General features: G+C 40.6%; 1 pseudogene; it reads left to right on the plus strand.

The window, feature by feature from the left end:
- Window positions 1–9078: 9078 nt before the first annotated feature.
- On the plus strand, window positions 9079–10729 carry LOC118889738 (annotated as a pseudogene).
- Window positions 10730–12533: the final 1804 nt, after the last annotated feature.

The following is a 12533-nucleotide window of genomic DNA, read 5'->3' on the forward strand; positions in this document are numbered from 1 at the left end:
GAGATCTAGGATAAATTCTTGACCTGACTTACTTATTACTAGCCAAGTGACCTTATACTCTGAAATTCCCTCATACTGAAATAAAAATAGAATGTGAATTTGGACTTCACAATGTACCCAAGTACAACAAATGTATAGGGGAAAGGCAGTACAACATAAGAGAAGAGGGAAAATTAGAGAAAGGCTATGAACCTTAAGTTGAGAAATCTCCCTAGATTTTATCTTTAAGTTTCAGTAATAAATGGTTAACTCAAAGTAAATGACAACAGCAGGGATGAATGTTGTCTCTATTAAAACCTGCCATGTTTGAAATCAGGAAGAAACAGTAGTTAAAGTTCACAGAGAAATAACTTCAGACTTCGTTTTTCTTTGCCGTAAAGACTCCATTTTCGGGCTTCCCTGGTGGCGCAGTGGTTGAGAGTCTGCCTGCCAATGCAAGGGACACGGGTTTGAGCCCTGGTCTGGGAAGATCCCACATGCCACGGAGCAATGATGTCCGTGAGCCACAATTACTGAGCCTGCGCGTCTGGAGCCTGTGCTCTGCAACAAGAAAGGCCGCGATAGTGAGAGGCCCGCGCATCGCGATGAAGAGCGGTCCCCACTTGCCGTAACTAGAGAAAGCCCACGCACAGAAACGAAGACCCAACACAGCCATAAATAAATAAATAAATAAATAGATCATCACGTTAAAAAAAAAAAAAAAAAAAAAGACTCCATTTTCCATCAACTCACCACGCACGGTTCCCTTTTCATTTGGCTGAAGGCTCCGTGTTAAAGTATCAACTAACAACAGTAAGAACTAGAAGTTCACCTATAACTTAGCACAATACAAAAAGAAATTGTTTATAAGACCAGGTTATTTTTTCTTATTCTTATCCAGTCTCAATAGGATGATGACTTTTTAAGTAATCACTTTTTATTTATGGAGAGAAAATTCTTCTCAGACAAAAAAGAACTCTATTTTCTACATCTTGAGTAACAAACATAAAATCTCCATGAGGCATTCTACTTTTCAAAATCTAGATTATGTTAAATAACTCCTACATTTAAGAAGAGAGAAAAGCCTGTCAAACAAAGCGGGGCTTTTTTCTTACATAGAACACTGAGTTGACAGCAAACACCTCCAGAACTCTGAAAACCTGACAAGTAAAATCAACACATATCATTAGGAAATAAAAAGTAAAAATCTGAAGAGAGAGCTTGACCATTGCTCAACAATGGAATTAATATATCTGAGATATTAGAAACTGAAAGATTGAAATTTAGAGGAATAAAGAGAATTGGAAAGGCAAGCTCTGCTCAGGGAAGACACTACATAGGGAGCATTAGTCTCTTATAAGATTGGTTACTTTAACCAGCCTTGGACACAATCAAATATCTAGACCTTCCAAGTGAGGAAGCTTTTAACATCATTGGACAACATCCTACAAAGCCTATCTGAGCAGCAATCAGCTTTTGGTAACGCCCACTATTCCTTCCTGACCCCTTCAAACGGCAACAGATATGTTGGAAGTTAGGCTCAGTACATTTAGTCATCCAAACTGTTTTGAAAATGTTAGAGCAAAAAGATGAGAAGAAAATCATACGTTGTGCTATGAAAATCAAGAGAAGAGAGTGTTAGAAAAAAGGGGGATCAACAGTGTCAAATACCACAGAGAAGCTAAGACAGGGAGGGCTGAGAAAAACCTACTGTGCCTCGTGACTAGGAAGCCAGGACTGCCTTTCAGTGACCAGTTTGAATGACAGGGACAGAGGCTGAAGGAGCAGCAGGAGTCAAGAGAGCAGAACTAGGAGTGACTGTGCATTGAGAATGGAGTTTCATTCTTAAACCTGTTAGCACAAGTTCCTGTGCCTGACGCACAGTGAGGCCAAACAAACAGAAACATCAAAGCTTGGAGCAGAGAAAGGTTTATTGTAAGGCCATGCAAGGAGAAGGGTGGCTCATGCCCAAAAAAACCCCCAAGCTCCCAGAAGGGTTTCGGCAAAGCATTTTTAAAAGCCAGGTGAGGGAGGGCAGTTGCAGGGTGCAATTTCAGGGTATGTGATCAGCTCACGCACAACTCTCTGATTGGCTGACGGTGAGGGAACAGGGCAGTGTCACAGGGGTTAACATTATTAGTCCTTAGGCTCCAGGATGCCTGGGGCTATGTGCTAAAGGTCATCAAGTAGTTAACATCTTCCATTTGGTGGGGGGGTGGGTTTCACATCTGTAAAACAACTCAGGAAATGTGCATCAAATACTGTTATCTAGGTACTTCAGAGACAAGCTAAACACTGGATATGAGGGAAGGGCCTGTCTGGCGAAGGTCCCATAGGCTCCTGCTCCATTATAAACCTGCAACAATAAAAGGGTTAGAAAAATAGGCTAAGAGTTACATCAAGGTCAAACAATGGTTTTTGGTGTGTGTGTGTGTGTGTGTGTGTGTGTGTGTGTGTGTGTGTGTTCCAGCACAGAGAAAAAAGATTATGTCTACAGGCCAAGGAGAGAAGAGGAAATTAAAGGTGCTTAAGCTAGACAAAAAGAAGATATTTAAGGGAGAAATCTTTGATTCTAGCTGTTATAGCACCCACAAAGACAAAGAGGGAGAAAACAAAGAGGATTGAGAACACAAGGATAGTTCAAACTTAAAAAGAGGAAGTTCAGTTCTTCTAAGATGGGGAGAAAGAAAGAGTTATTTTGGAATGGATTAAAAGGCTCACCTCACATGGTTCTTTTCTTTGTTAGGAAAGTAGAAGGTAAGGGCCCCTGTCAAAAGAGAAGAAGGTATAGGTACTGAGGGGCAACCAGAGGGAACCAAAGGAGAGAAAAGGCTTAGAACAACTGTGAGCAGTAAACTACACACATAACAGACACCTGACACAAAGTAGGCACACAGTGGATGTTTGAATGAGTTGTCAGGAACAAGACAAGGATGTCCACTCTCGCCACTCTTATTCAACATAGTTTTGGAAGTCCTAGCCACAGCAATCAGAGAAGAAAAAGAAATAAAAGGAATACAAATTGGAAAAGAAGAAGTAAAAAGGTCACGGTTTGCCAATGACACGATACTATACGTATAAAATCCTAAAGATGCCACCAGAAAACTACTAGAACTAATCAATGAATTTGGTAAGGTTGCAGGATACAAAATTAAGGCACAGAAATCTCTGGCATTCCTACACACCAACAACGAAAAATCAGAAAGAGAAATTAAGGAAACACTCCCATTTACCATTGCAACAAAAAGAATAAAATACCTAGGAATAAACCACCGAAGGAGCCAAAAGACTTGTACTTAGGAAACTATAAAACACTGATGAAAGAAATCAAAGATGACATAAACAGATGGACAAATATACCATGTTCTTGGATTGGAAGAATCAATATTGTAAAAATGACTATACTACCTAAAGCAATCTACAGATTCATTGCAATACCTATCAAACTACCAATGGCATTCTTCACAGAATTAAAACAAAAAATCTTACAATTCGTATGGAAACAGAAAAGACCCCAAATATCCAAAGCAATCTTGAGAAAGAATAACAGAGTTGGAGGAATCAGGCTCCCTCACTTCAAACTATACTACAAAGCTACAGTAATCAAGACAGTATGGGGGCTTCCCTGGTGGCGCAGTGGTTGAGAATCTGCCTGCCAATGCAGGGGACACGGGTTCGAGCCCTGGTCTGGGAAGATCCCACATGCCGCAGAGCAACTAGGCCCGTGAGCCACAATTACTGAGCCTGCGTGTCTGGAGCCTGTGCTCCGCAACAAGAGAGGCCGTGATAGTGAGAGGCCCGCGCACCGCGATGAAGAGTGGCCCCCGCTCGCCGCAACTGGAGAAAGTCCTCGCACAGAAACGAAGACCCAACACAGACATAAATAAATAAATAAATAAATTTAAAAAAAAAAAAAAAAAAAAAAAAAAAAGACAGTATGGTACTGGCACAAAAACAGAACTATAGATCAATGGTACAGGATAGAATGCCCAGAGATAAACCCACACACATATGGACACTTAATTTACGACAAAGGAGGCAAGAACATACAACGGAGAAAAGACAGCCCCTCCAATAAGTGGTGTTGGGAAAACTGGACAGCTACATGTAAAAGAATGAAATTAGAACACTACCTAACACCATACACAAAAATAAACTCCAAATGGGGACTTCCCTGGTGGCGCAGTGGTTAAGAATCCGCCTGCCAATGCAGGGGACACGGGTTCGATCCCTGGTCCAGGAAGATCCCACATGCTGTGGAGCAACTAAGCCTGTGGGCCACAAATACTGAGCCTGTGCTCTAGAGCCCATGAACCACAACTACTGAGCCTACGTGCTGCAACTACTGAAGCCCGCGCGCCTAGAGCCCATGCTCCACAACAAGAGAAGCCACAGCAATAAGAAGCCCACGCACCACAACGAAGTGTAGCCCCCGCTCACCACAACTAGAGAAAGCCCGCACACAGCAACGAAGACCCAATGCAGCCAAAAATAAATAAATTAATTAATTAAAAAATAATAATAATTAAAAAAATAAACTCCAAATGGATTAAAGACTTAAATGTAAGACCAGACACTATAAAACTTTTAGAGGAAAACATAGGAAAAACCCTCTTTGACATAAACCACAGCAAGATCTTTTTTGACCCACCTCCTAGAGTAACAGAAATAAAAACAAAAATAAACAAATGGGACTTAATTAAATGCTTTTGCACAGCAAAGGACACCAAAAACAAGACAAAAAGACAACCCTCAGGGCTTCCCTGGTGGCGCAGTGGTTGAGAATCTGCCTGCTAATGCAGGGGACACGGGCTCGAGCCCTGGTCTGGGAAGATCCCACATGCCACAGAGCAACTGGGCCCGTGAGCCACAATTACCGAGCCTGTGCGTCTGGAGCCTGTTCTCCGCAACAAGAGAGGCCGCGATAGTGTAAGGCCCGCGCACCATGATGAAGAGTGGCCCCCGCTTGCTGCAACTAGAAAAAGCCCTCGCACAGAAACGAAGACCCAACACAGCCATAAATAAATAAATAAATAAATAACTGATTGAAGGACTTTATTTAAAAAAAAAAAAAAAGGACAACCCTCAGAATGGGAGAAAATATTTGCAAATGAAACAACAGACAAAGGATTAATCTCCAAAATATACAAACAGCTCATGGAGCTCAATATCAAAAAAACAAACAATCCAGTTAAAAAATGGGCGGAAGACCTAAATAGACATTTCACCAAGGAAGACATATAGATGGACAAGAGGTACATGAAAAGATGCTCAACATCACTATTAGAGAAATGCAAATCAAAACTACAATGAGGTATCACCTCATGCTGGTCAGAATGGCCATTATCAAAAAAGCTAAAAACAGGGCTTCCCTGGTGGCGCAGTGGTTGAGAGTCTGCCTGCCAGTGCAGGGGACACGGGTTCGAGCCCTGGTCTGGGAAGATCCCACATGCCGCGGAGCAACTGAGCCCGTGAGCCACAACTACTGAGCCTGCGCGTCTGGAGCCTGTGCTCCTCAGCAAGAGAGGCCGCGACAGTGAGAGGCCCGCGCACCGCGATGAAGAGTGGCCCCCACTCGCCGCAACTGGAGAAAGCCCTCGCACAGAAACGAAGACCCAACACAGCCCCCCAAAAATAAATAAATAAATAAAAATTAAAAAAAAAAAAAGCTAAAAACAATAAATGCTGGAAAGGGTGTGGTGAAAAGGGAACCCTCCTACACTGTTGGTGGGAATGTAAATTGATACAACCACTATGGAAAACAGTATGGAGGTTCCTTAAAAAACTAAAAATAGAACTACCATATGACCCAGCAATCCCACTACTGGGCATATACCCTGAGAAAACCATAATTCAAAAATAGACATGCACCACAGTGTTCATTGCAGCTCTATTTACAATAGCCAGGACATGGAACCAACCTAAATGTCCATCGACAGATGAATGGATAATGAAGATATGGCACATATATACAATGGAATATTACTCAGCCATAAAAAGAAACAAAATTGAGTTATTTGTAGTGAGGTGGATGGACCCAGAGTCTGTCATACAGAGTGAAGTAAGTCAGAAAGAGAAAAACAAATACCGTATGCTAATACATATATATGGAATCGAAAAAAAATTGTACTGATGAACCCAGTTGCAGGGCAGGAATACAGAGGTAGACATAGAGAATGGACTTGATGACATGGGGTGGGAGGTCAAAGCTGCAGTGAAGTGAGAGTAGCATGGACATATATACACTACCAAATGTAAAATAGTTGGCTGGTGGGAAGCAGCAGCATGGGATAGGGAGGATGGTAGGGAGGCTGAAAAGGGAGGGGATATAGGGACATGTGTATGCATATGGCTGATTCGATTTGTTGTGCAACAGAAACTAACACGGTATTGTGAAGCAATTATACTCCACTAAAGACCTATTACCAAAAAAAATTTCTCATAATTTTTATTATGTTCTGCAGTACCACTATAGTATTTTTAGCAGACTGGCAAAACCAAAAGATAAAAGAGGAAAGGTAAGTCACTGCCTTCAATGTGACCTGTGGGCTTTCCCCAAAGGTCCTGGGAAAAAAAGTAAGAGCTCCAGGGTTCCTAGGCTTTGATTTGTCACAATAGCCCCAATATTGGGATAGACTTGGAAACACAGGTTGGGTAAGAAGTTAACTGTACCAAAAAAAAAAAAAAAAAAATCTTGGTATGAGCTTCATTTATCAATGCTTTATCATAAAATCATCATTATATGTTCAAGTTTGTGATTTTTTTTAAAAATTTTGCTACTTTTTCTTTGTGAGTATATGTGAGACCATGGTCAACCATCCGCTCTTGGCTCCCCACACCGCTCACCCAGAGAATTCAAGTAGTCTTACAGTTTCCATCATCACATCAGTGCTGACAATGACAAATGTTTTCAGTTTCCCATCTCTCCCACAAACTCCAGCGTCATTTTTCCATCTAGGTACAAGATATTTCTACATGAATATCCCACTGTCATTGCAAATTCAGATATCCAAAACTAAACCCAACACCTTCCCCAAATCCAGTTCCACTACTGTAAAAATCAGAGTCTAGTCAAGAGACAGAAACTACACCAGTTATTTGAACAGAGAGAACTGAATATAAAAAATTAAGTTAGGTCTTAATTCAAAACAGAAACAGACTCACAAACGTAGAAAACAAACTTATGATTACCAAAGGGGAAAGGAGGGAGAGGGATAAATTAGGAGTTTGAGATTAACACATATGCACAACTATATACAAAATAGATAACCAACAAGGACCTACTGTATAGCACAGGGAACTATATTCAATATCTTGTAATAACTTATAATAGAATGAATCTGAAAAAGAATATATATATATATACACATACATATATATAACTGAATTACTTTGCAGTCTACCTGAAACTAACACAACACTGTAAATCAACTATATTTCAATTTAAAAAAAGAAAATAATAATTTAGGTATCATTGTTATTTCACCTGTTCTCCCGCCATTAGCCACCATATATCTTTCTATTCTACTCACACTTGCCCCATTTTTTGTTTCTCATATTTTCAATAATATACCAATCACATTTTTAAATAGTGCTATAGGTGAATCGTGTCTCCCCAAAATGTATATGTTGAAATTCTAACCCCCAGTATTTCAGAATGTAACTGTATTTGGAGACAAGGTCTTCAAAGAGGCAATTAAGTAAAAATGAGGTCTTTAGGATGGGCCTTAATCCAAAGTGACCATTGTCTTTATAAGTAGAGGAAATTTGGACCCAAAGGGAGACACCAGAAACATGTGCAGACAAAAGGACAACCATGTAAAGACAGAGGGAAGGTTGCCATCTGCAAGCCAAGGAGAAAGGCCTCAGAAGAAACCAAATCTGCTGATACCTTGATCTTGGACTTCTAGCCTCTCAAATTATGAGAAAATTAATTTCTGTTGTTTAAGTGCCTAGTATATTGTTACGGCAGCCCCAGTAAGCTAATACAGATAGTATCTAGGAATATAAACAAAATATATAATCATTGCTAGAAGTGTTAAAACTATAGAAAAATGTAAAGATGGAAATAAAAATCACCCATAATTACATCACCTTGAGATTATCCTCATATAAAATGTTTGGTGTATTTTCTTTCAGGCTTTTTTCCTAAGACATGCATTTTTTTTTTCACAAAATTAACAGCATAATGTACTTATAGTTTTGCATTCTGCTTCTTTTACATAATTATATACATATTTTACTAAATCATAAACATTTTGCCAACTTGTTATCATTAAAAATATGCTTTGAAATGAACACATATTCTATTGAATGAATGTAGCCTGAGCCATTTGTATTTCCCTATTGGTTAAAATGTAGATTGTTTCCAATTTTTGTCATTTTAAATAACACTGTAATGATCATCTTTGAATATTGGTATTTTCTATTATTTTCTTAGGAGAAACTCTTAAACAAAATAGAGATTGTTTCCAGTTTTTACCAACTTATATAGCACTGTAATGAACATCTATGAATATAACTCTGGTTAAGTTCTTAGGATAAAGTCTTTGTAAAGGAATTACAGGGTTAACTCCATTGCAGACCAGTCTTCATACTATCCTCCACAGGCCTGTTGTTTTACTCCCTCTGCCTGGAAGCACCAGCCAAAATCTCATCCACTCTCCTCTTTCATGAATTTTCCGTGACTGTTGTGGCCCCTATTAATTTTGCACTCACAGTTAATATGTATTTTGTTACCTAACACTTCATTATATACTCTCTTTAAAACACTTTAAACGGGAACTTCCCTGGTGGTGCAGTGGTTAAGAATCCACCTGCCAATGCAGGGGACACAGGTTCAAGCCCTGGTCTGGGAAGATCCCACATGCCACAGAGCAACGAAGCCCATGTGCCACAGCTACCGAGCCCACATCCCACAACTACTGAAGCCCGCGCGCCTAGAGCCTGTGCTCTGCAACAAGAGAAGCCACCACAATGAGAAGCCCTTGCACCGCAATGAGGAGTAGCCCCCACTCGCCGCAACTAGAGAAAGCCTGAGTGCAGCAATGAAGACCCAACACAGACAAAAATAATAAATTTTAAAAAACATTGTTGCCATTGGACACGTAGATTCAGGCAAGTCTACCACTACTGGCCATCTCATCTACAAATGTGGTGGAATCGACAAAAGAACCATCAAAAATTTTGAGAGAGAGGCTGCTGAGATGGAAAAGGGCTCCTTCAAGTATGTCCGGGTCTTGGATAAACTGAAAGCTGAACGTGAGCGTAGTATCACCATTGATATCTCCCTGGGGAAATTCAAGACCAACAGTACTATGTGACCATCACTGATGCCCCAGGACACAAAGACTTCATCAAAAACATGATTGCAGACACATCTCAGTCTGACTGTGCTGTCCTGGTCGATGCTGCTGGTATTGGTGAATTTGAAGCAGGCATCTCCAAGCATGGGCAGATCTGTGAGCATGCCCTTCTGGCCTACCTTCTGGGTGTGAAATAACTAATTGTTGGTGTGAACAAAATGGATTCTATGGAACCACCCTACAGCCAGAGGAGATACAAGGAAATCGTTAAGAAAGCCAGCGCCTACGTTAAGAAAATTGGCTACAACCCCGACACAGTAGCATTTGTGCCAATTTCTAGTTGGAATGATGACAACATGCTGGAGCCAAATGCTAACATGCCTTGGTTCAAGGGATGGAAACTCACCTGTAAAGATGGCAACGACAGAGGAACCATGCTGCTTGAAGCTCTGGATTGCATCCTGCTACCAACTCGTCCAACTGACAAGCCCTGCGTCTGCCCCTCCAAGACATCTATATAAAATTGGTGGTATTGGTACTGTCCCTGTAGGTCGAATGAAGACTGGTGTTCTCAAACCTGCCATGGTGGTCACCTTTGCTCCAGTCAATGTTACAACTGAAGTAAAGTCTGTTGAAGTGCATCATGAAGCTTTGAGTGAATCCCTTCCTGGAGACAATGTGAGTTTCAATGTCAAGAACATGTCTGTCAAAGATGTTCATCATGGCAATGCGGCTGGGGACAGCAAAAATGACCCACCAATGGAAGCAGCTGGCTTCACAGCTCAGGTGATTATCTTGAACCAACCAGGCCAAATTAGTGCTGGATACGCACCTGTGCTGGATTGTCACACCATTCACATTGTTTGCAAGTTTGCTGAGCTAAAGGAGAAGACTGATGGTCATTCTGGGAAAGAGCTGGAAGTTGGCCCCAAATTCTTGAAATCAGGTGACGCTGCCATCATTTATATGGTTCCTGGTAAGCCCATGTGTGTTGAGAACTTCTCTGACTATCCTCCTCTGGGCGATTTTGCTGTTCATGACGTGAGACAGACGGTTACTGTGGGTGTCATCAAAGCAGTGGACAAGAAGGCAGCTAGAGCTGGCGAGGTCACCAAGTCTTCCCAGAAAGCTCAGAGGCTAAATGAATATTATCCCCAATACCTGCCACTCCAGTCTTAATCAGTGGTGGAAGAACAGTCTCAGAACTGTTTGTCTCAATTGGCCATTTAAGATTTTTTTTTTTCATTTAAGTTTAATAGTAAAAGACTTGTTAATGGTACAGCAGAAATTAACACAACATTGTAAAGCAATTATACTCCAATAAAAAAAAAAAGACTGCTTAATGAAAACATGCATCATAAAACCTTCAGAAGAAAAGGAGAATGTTTTGTGGACCGTTTGTTTTGTGTAGGGCAGTTTTAAGTTATTAGGTTTTAAAATCAGTACTTTTTTTCCCCTTTTGAACAATTTAAAAAATTTTTTATTTTATTTTAATATTTATTTATTTATTTAGGCTGTGCTGGGATGCGGGATCTTCGTTGCGGCATGTTTAGTTGAAGCATGTGGGATGTTTAGTTGCGGCATGCTAAATTTTTATTTTATATTGGAGTATAGTTGATTAACAATGTTTTGTTAGTTTCAGGTGTACAGCAAAGTGATTCAGTTATACATATACACGTATCTATTCTTTTTCAAATTCTTTTCCCACTTAGGTTATTACAGAACACTGAGCAGTGTTTCCTGTGCTATACAGTAGGTCCTTGTTGGTTATCTATTTTAAATATAGCAGTGTGTATGAAAATCAGTACTTTTTTTTTTTTTTTTTTAATCAGTACTTTTTAATGGAAACAACTTGACCAAAAATCTGTCACAGAATTTTGAGTTCCATTAAAACAAAGCTTATGGGGCTTCCCTAGTGGCACAGTGGTTAAGAATCCACCTGCCAACGCAGGGGACACGGGTTCAAGCCCTGGCCCGGGAAGATCCCACATGCCACGGAGCAACTAAGCCCGTGCACCACAACTACTGAGCCTGCACTCTAGAGCCCGTGTGCCACAACTACTGAGCCCACGTGCCACAACTACTGAAGCCCACGTGCCTAGAGCCCGTGCTCTGCAACAAGAGAAGCCACCGCAATGAGAAGCCCGCCCACCGCAATGAAGAGTAGCCCCCGCGCACAGCAATGAAGACCCAACACAGCCAAAAATAAAAATAAATAATAAAATTTAAAAAAAAAAGCTTAATGAGGGGGAAAAAGTGCAAAAGATAGGAGGCTTGTTCCCTGCCTCTAGAATTGTACAATCTAAAAGGGAAAATAGGACCAATTCCCATGAAAAGGCAATAAAAACATACAGAAATATCAGAAATAAGTGCAAACTAATATAAGCAGACATCGGTTAGCTTTAGTGGTAAGGAGATGCGCTTTTCCCAGGCACAAAAACCTATTCACATAACATTAAAATTTATTTCAGTTATCTACTGCCAGACAACAAAGTACTCCAAAATTCAGTGGCTTAAAACCACAATCATTTTACTTGCTTGTATTTTGCAACTTGGGCAGAGCTGAGCAGAGAAAACAGCCTATCTCTGCTCCACATAGAGTCACCCAAAGTAACTACAGTAGAGGCTGAAGAAACCACTTCCACGATGGCCTTCTTCACATGGCTGGAGAGCTGGTGGTGACTGTTGGCTGGGAGCTCAACAGAAGCTGTTAGCCAAGGCCTCAGTGCTCCTCCGTGTGGTTAGGTTGGGCTTTTCACAGCATGGAAGTCTGAGAAGTCAAACTTCCAACACAGTGGCATCTCCCTGAATGCAAAAGTAGAAGCTATTGTCTTCTTAAGGCATAGGCCTAAAATGAATTCTACGGATTAAAGCAAGTCATAGGCCAGCCCAGATTCAAGAGGAGGTAACTATCAGGGGTGCAAAACTGAGAGGAATGATTCATTTGGGGCCACCAAAGTAACAGTCTACCATATGATAGGTTGTTTGGTTTTTGGTTTTTGGTTTTTTTGCCAAGTGTTCTGTAGCTGTATATTTGTCATTACTTCTAACTGTACTGATTTTTCAAAGTAATCTTTAAAAAGCTTGTTTACAATGGTGTCCAACATATGTGATTAATAGGTCATACCCCTAATTACTACTAAATCTGTATTATATTTCTTTGCCTTCTGTTTTTATCATTCCTGTCAGGTACATGTATAACCAGCCCAAACTAGCAGTGACTGAAATCATTTCAGGCTATTGTATCTT

The sequence above is a fragment of the Balaenoptera musculus genome, chromosome 2 (assembly GCF_009873245.2).
Source record: "Balaenoptera musculus isolate JJ_BM4_2016_0621 chromosome 2, mBalMus1.pri.v3, whole genome shotgun sequence".
Classification (NCBI taxonomy): domain Eukaryota; kingdom Metazoa; phylum Chordata; class Mammalia; order Artiodactyla; family Balaenopteridae; genus Balaenoptera; species Balaenoptera musculus.